The following is a 7,466-nucleotide window of genomic DNA, read 5'->3' on the forward strand; positions in this document are numbered from 1 at the left end:
TTCGGATATGTAGATAGGTTACTGTTTGCACTTTGCATCCACACACTGCTAATCCTCAGCGTGGTGAGTTAGGAATTAGGGGACTTTGTAAAGTCCTCTTTCCAATTCTATGGGTTATAACAGTATTTTTTGCGTAAGTGCACGATGTTGCAGTATCGATTTGGGGTGAGTTACCCAAGAGCTCAGTTTTTTGAGTTGGCCGTTTTGTAGTTCACTCAATTTAAGTGTAACAAAGTGCAAGTTTTAAGTGGATATAATCTACCGTTGAGTTTGGAGATATTTTTTTTTTTGCTGATGATGTTGCTCATTTTTTCCATATAACGGATGCGTGATAGTTTTTTTTTTTTGTATGGGAAACAATTCCGAAGAGCGTCAGTAAAAAATTCTCAAAAATCAACGGTAGATTATAGGCACTTAAAACTTGCACTTTATTACACTGAAATTGAGTGAACTACAAAACAGCATACTCAAAAAAATTCCACAAAATTTTGGTGAAAATTTGTCGAATTTTCCTTAATTTTGAAAAAACTTTGAATCACTCGGGCGTGTTATCTCTCTCAGGCGGGCACGATTGAGAAGGAAGCCAAAATTTAAGCGTTGAGAAAATTATAAATTTCGAAATGCAGTGGAAAAAGTTACATTTGTATACAGCCTCCACCATAAACCCTTGGATCTAGGATAAATAATTCAAAAATTAATTAGAAAAAAAAATTTTCCTGAACGCCCGGATTTTGGTTTTACCTTACTAATAATGTAATTGTATAGTTTATATAAGTATGTGAAATTTTTGGTCCACCCACTTGCTTATGACCTTCCTTAAGTGCGTTTTGGTGAGACCACAATAGGGCTCCAGGCGATGGAATATTGTGGTAGCTCTGTGTTTTGCTAGGCAGTCCGCCTGTTCTGTTATGTTCTTGATTCCAAGCTAGGCCAGTAAATGGCACCAGCCACGCTAAGTGTACCATAGATTAACATTTTGTTATTTGGAGGAACTCAGCAAAGTTCAAGCTGTTTCTTTTTCACTACGTATTTCAGCCTCGCTTTACAACAAATAATTTTGTAGAAGGTTAAGCCGTTTTCCATGCCTTTCAATGCAGAAATAATCTAGCTTAAGTTATCTCGTTTCAATTATCCTTTCTGCTGTACTGAATCATGAAATATTCTGGAATATGGCAAACGTTTCGGTATAATACTTTTTGCTTAAGATTGATTGAAGTTTTTCTCCAGATGGTATTCAGGTCAATTGCTGTTTTATTCCTGAATCTACATATATTGTTTTTTAGATTCTTTCAAAGGAGACTTCTAATAGAGCAATAAGCGCAGATAATTTATATTCAGAGTTGCATTTTCAAACTGTTTATCACACTTCACTTTTAAAAGACCACCGAGAATACCTCCATACAAATTACTTTAATTACTGATAACATAGACTACTTAGTCAAGACTCTACCTACAACCACACACCCATACATATGTATGTATTTACATGGATATACAGCCATACCCCCATCTATGCAAGTGATAAATACCTGTGTGACAGCTCCGAATAATACCTTGACATTTATAATATTTTTTAATATGTAGACACAAAGTCAATTTGCGCCTTAACGCTTTCCAACAATGCAGCTGGGTGGGTACAGTCAACCATTTGTTGACTACCAAAGATCAAGTTGTGTGCAGCTTGTAAGTGTTGCAGCTTTTCCCTTTCGCGCGCCCCTTAAATGCACTTAAATGCAGTGTAACACCAAAGTGCAAGCGTACTTGTGTGGAGAAGTAAATAAATCATGCAGCAGATAAATGTATATATCTTATTTTTGTTTTTGTTACACTATAAACAACAGCATATTTGCTCATTCGCTGTTGTTTAGCTTTAATTTATATATATATTTTTTTTATGTTTTCCCCCTTTTGTTGTTTCAATATTTCCATGATGTGGCGGCGGTGTCAAAGTTTTAGCGAAGGCTAAAAAGATTAAGGCAACAAATACTCAAGTCATAGCAGCAAAAAAAAAAACAAAATAATAACATGAAAAGAGTACTACACAACAACACAATTAACTGTTTACGATAGCAAAGCTAAGTATAAAATTAACGTTGCACTTTCACTTACAAACATAATTGTGTGCATATATACATACATACATATGTACATCTGTAAGTACAAATGTACACAGTGAGTGCATACTTACAAACATAGAAATGAAAAGTGCAAGCATGTTTACACACGTTTATTTATAATTGAACTCTTAATCCTTGACTAAGTTTTTTTTTTGCAGAATGTATGTTTGTATGTAAGTAAGTAGGTACATATAAGACCATATGTATGTATGTAGATATTAATTATTTGTAAAGAAAAGCGTTTATCGCGAGCATTTTTGTTTAGTTTAGTGCGAGGCGTTGCCATGTAGTCATGCTCAAGTGTTCATTTGGATCATTTTCGTAGTTTTATTTGTCCCAAGAGGCGAGGACTACATATAATTGTAGGCAAATTTTTAGTTTCGTTGGTTAAGGGTATTTTATTTAAAATTGGCAAATACCCGGCGTGCTTCACTGCGCCTTAAAAGTATTTTTGTATTGTTTGATACCCGTATTGTAATATTTCATTTATTTTATTAATTTAATTAAATAAAATATTTCAAACAGATGGCAACCCTCCTGAAAAATATTTTCCGAAGTAAAATTTCCTAAACCTCTTTAGTGTGATACCCATATTGCCATATTTAATTAATCTTATCAATTAAATTAAATTAAAATTTTCAAACATGTGGCAACCTCCACAAAAATATTTTTGGCTGTAAGCCTTTTTAAACCACTTTCACTTGACAGCCATATTGCAACATTTACTTTATTTTATTAATTTACTTAAACTGCAACTTTAAAACAGGTGGCAACTCTCCCATTTTTTTTTTCTTCGTTTTAAGTTGGACTCTAGAAATACATCGGTGAAAACTGCATTCAATTTCATGCCTTAGTTTTCCAGTGATGCGCGTACAAACATACAGACATACAGACAGACAGGCAAAAATTCTAAAAATTGTCGATTTGGATTCTGTTTTTCTGTAATTTTTCTTTATATCTACAATGTACAGACATCGGCCTGTTACAATCTTAAAAATGGAGAGATTTGGCTAGCTATTTTTTCAGTTGGCATTTTAACCCCGTAACTCCTACTGTAATGGACTTTTTTGACTTTTATTTTAAAGAAGCTCCAAGTATCTTTAAAAACACTTTTAATAAAATGTAAACAAGCACATCTTTCGTAAAAACGATTGGTAGATGACGAGAGTTTTAAAAATTTATTGAAAATTACGGCTGCAATTGCTGTGTAAAAGTTTCTATATTTGTGTGTAGTTGTATTGTTTGAACACGACGAGGAATACGAAGTGGAATACGAAGACAAGTACCAATCCAAAGACCAACAAATACCAATACGAAGACAATAACAAAGGCTAATACGAATGCGAAGAGCATTCGAAGAGCGAAGATGTATTCGTAGACCAATACGACGAGTAAGAAATGCGTACACTATGACGAATACAAACACGAAGACGTACATAAATGGGAACAAGAATGCAAGGACGAGTAGGAAGAGGGATACGAAGAGTAAAGGAAGAAAAATGCGCAGGCCAATATGAAAACGAAGACGACGACAAATACATATATGAAGACAAATAAGGGGAAGAAAACGAAGACGTTTATGAACACAAATACGAATATAAACGCAAAGCAGAATACGAATTCGAATATGACGACCATGATGAATACGAAACGAACAAAAACAAGAAGACGTATATCAAAATGAATTCGAATACGTGGGCGAATACGAAGACAAACACGAACACGAATACGAAGTCGAACAAGAATACGAAGAAGAGGACTACCACGAATATGATTGGGAAGTCGAAGACAAACACGACGACAAAGTTTAATACGAAGAAAAATGCAATGAGGAATACGAAGGCGACTACACAATACGATCCGAAGACGAACATCAAGACAGCGACTGAAATGAATACGAAGGCGAATACGAATATGAAGACAGCGATAACATCGAAGAAGGAACAATCTTCGAGACCGTAAATAAAAAATACAAAAGCGGCCGACTTTCAGCAGTGACGACACTCAAAAAAAAGTATCAGTACCGACTTAATACACGTTGTGTTAAAATGAAGCATTAAATATTAAAAATTTTCGGTATCAATATAACCATTAATAATATAAAAAGTGTATTGAAAAATATTGGATTTGTATTTTGGTTATTAATTTGATGAGAAAAAACTTAAGTTGTTTCCTTAACAATATCAAGTTGAGACCTGTTTAGTCTTTTTGTTTTCAATGAAACAACAAAAACTATCATAGATGCCCGAAAGTTTCTCGTTGGTGACTGAATAGCATTATCCTGATGACACCTTTATTTGAGTAAAAGTGTTAACACAAAACAATTTTACTACCCTAATTAAATGCGTGAAAATAAGTGTAAATCTTAAACTACAGTAAAAAAAAAATGTGGAGAAAAACCATTTTGGAGTTCGAATACGTTCCACATACTAAAGCAAAATATTACAATTTTGTTCCAGAGTGCAATATTATGAATTTAATACGTCATATTTTGCTCTGTTTAGCCTCAAAGTCGAGTATTATTAGTTCCAAATTTCCTCCTCTCTCCATTTTTAAGCCTCAAAAAGTTTAATTTTCAATATTCATTCCTCTGCTGCCGACAGCAATGAAACTCGATCCATTCAAGGAGAAACCTAAACCCAAAAAAGTTAAAAAAAAAAAAAATCATTACAGAATTTATTTAATGCAATTAATTATTTTCTACCCTGCCGGCATTGCCAAAATTTTATAAAGTGGATTTACAGTTAAATGCAGGCCAAGTACTTCATGCGCTTACTGCGGCAATAAAAGCTTCTAGAAGGGCAACTACTTGTGTACCACATACGAGTAAGTATAATACAGAACAGAATTTTTTGAAAGTGGCTTTTTGCTTTTGCAAAAAATTACGAGTACAAATTAACAAACAAAACATAAATCAAACTCAAATGTTTGCAGCAGCTTGTGGCAAGCTGAAATGCTGCTATGTACTAGGTATGTACGTATGGCGGCTGTGGCAGCAGCAACAACATGGCGCAATTAATTTTTATTGATAACCACAATTAATCGCAGTTTGCTGCTGTGCGGTCGATAATTTGTCAAATGTGCCCTCAATTTTGAACAAACGATTTTTTTCTTTGTTTATCAGCAAAAAATTCTTACCCTGTTTTTTTATGTTTGTAATTTTTTTTTTTTTTGGCGGCGTTGGGTTACTGCATTCAAAATATGTACGTATGTATGTACATTGGACCATACCGAAAAAAATACGCCCTACAGCCCTGTGTGTAAAATATTTTTGCAAGGCATGCCGACGTATTTTTTTGTTTGCTTATAAGGTGGTACGGTCTAATGTACATACACCGTCCCGTCCCTGTCCCCTTGCTTGCGCCATTGTTGGTGTATTGGTTGGAGTATGATGGTACAGTTATGGTAAAAATTTTTACCGCAGAATTATTTAACATCAAAAGTTCTTTCCTCATCCAGAAATATTGACTTTGCGTCTTCAGAGTCGTCTCGGTAGGTCCATAGGTCATTTTATACGATTGTTGTACACTTGAAGGGTTTATCAATAGATCAAAAATCTGTTGTTGTAGGGACTTATCGCCACGCTGTAATGAATTTTCTCAGCATAGAGAAAGGCAGGGCCATTGACTCTGGGTGCTAGGGATGTGCGACATTTCCCAGCAAGCCTTGACTTATTTACTTTGGATTCTAATACTTTCAACGGCGCTTGGCTGTCAACTAGTATAGTGACTTCCTCTAATAGAGACGATTCTGTTTAAGACAAGCAACCTTCTCCATAGGAATGAATTCCGCTTGAAAGAAACTATACAGTGGCTGGCGATGTAATTGGTTGATCTGCAAGTTCTCATTCGAAAATCCTTTCTGGCTCCGGAAATGGAAGTCCCGAAACGGCTTCCCTGCCTTAAGGGCTATCTGTAGTTGTCAAGAAAAATTACAAAAAAATTTGTTTCATTATTTCTCTTCCTTGAAAAAGTACTTTGCTGTTGCTGTAAATTTTCTTGAAGAAATATGTAAATGTACAAGCATTTTTTTCTTGAAAGCTGCAGACTGATTTAAGAAATTTTAATAGAAAAGAAGAAGAAAATTTCTTTCCATTTCTTGTGCGTTTTTTTTAAAAAGCTGCAGAGAGCACTTTGGGAATAAGTGTCACCCTGACCTCCAACCAAGCTTTGGGCAAACATCCTGTAAAGATAGATACTCTTCAAATGGGGTTCCACGTTTTCACAAGTGTGTTGAAACATGCCCGGCCGGCACCAGCTTATACAATCTTGCGGAAATGAAAAAAATTACACTAAAATGGGGAAAAAATTAAGTACACAGAAATTTATATATTTTTTATATTTTAAGAAGTAATTTTAGCAATGGTTCAATAAAAAAAAAATTATTTACATTTTTGACTCAGATTACATCAAATATTTCAACTAATTTCTCTAAAACTCAACATTGATAAATATTTTCATTTCGTTTCAGGTTTGTGCGCAATTAAATCTTACAATACATCACACGTTTCTTTGAATTTCCAAAAGTGAGTTAGAACCTAAATTTAAATTTAATTTTATAAGTAAATGAGTTGTTTTTCTGATTATGAGATTTATGATTTTCACTTCATTACAGTTTAAGTTAATATGACTTGCCACATTTCACTGCTAAAAAGAGTAGGTGGCAACCCTAGTCAAAAATATTTATATATGTTGTTTTGAGAATCGTATTACAAGATTTCCGTGACTGAGTTTTTTCAGATAGCCTCGATAGTTATAGTGTGTTTAGGCCTTTGCCTAAATAGTTTAAAAATTTCATACCGCCCTAATGCCGTACATTTAAAGCGCATTTAAAAATTATTATCATTCAAATCGTTTTCATATAAAATTAGTTTGCATATTTTTCATAATACTTAAATCACTTTGATCACTTTCTAAAAAAAATTTAGATTTTTTTACAGCACACTCCCATGCACTTGAAGAGTTCAAAAGTTTTTTCGCTTTTTTCTGGACTATTTTTATTTAATTAAATTTCCATTATTTTTTCGAATAAACCACAGTTATTTTTCAATTAAAATACAGTTCGTTCCCTAAAAGCAAGTTTCAAACTTTGTAAAAAATTAAAAAAAAATTATCTAAATTTCAGAAAATTTTATCTATATGCGCATGTTCCTATTCGATATATTGAAAAAATCAACGGCAATTGTTGATAATTCAGACTTGCACTTAAATTTAATGGGCTACAAAACTGCATATTTAAAAAAATTCTTAAAATTCTAACAAAAAAATGTGAAATTTTGATGATTTTTTTTTTAATTTTCTAAACTAAGTTTGAAACTTGCATTCATACGTATGGATCTTGCTAGTAAAA

The 7,466-nt window shown here is 33.4% G+C and overlaps 1 long non-coding RNA gene across 1 annotated transcript in view; it reads left to right on the plus strand.

Moving 5' to 3' along the window:
- Positions 1-6,642, plus strand: part of LOC108370356 (uncharacterized) — a 29,559-nt gene extending 22,917 nt beyond the window's left edge. Inside the window, exon 3 of the long non-coding RNA XR_001848622.1 lies at positions 6,588-6,642. This is a non-coding gene — a long non-coding RNA (uncharacterized LOC108370356). The remainder of the gene's footprint in view (positions 1-6,587) is intronic.
- Positions 6,643-7,466: the final 824 nt, after the last annotated feature.

Source organism: Rhagoletis zephyria, unplaced genomic scaffold (assembly GCF_001687245.7).
Source record: "Rhagoletis zephyria isolate East Lansing unplaced genomic scaffold, Rhagoletis_zephyria_1.1 Rzeph_scaffold_04171, whole genome shotgun sequence".
Classification (NCBI taxonomy): domain Eukaryota; kingdom Metazoa; phylum Arthropoda; class Insecta; order Diptera; family Tephritidae; genus Rhagoletis; species Rhagoletis zephyria.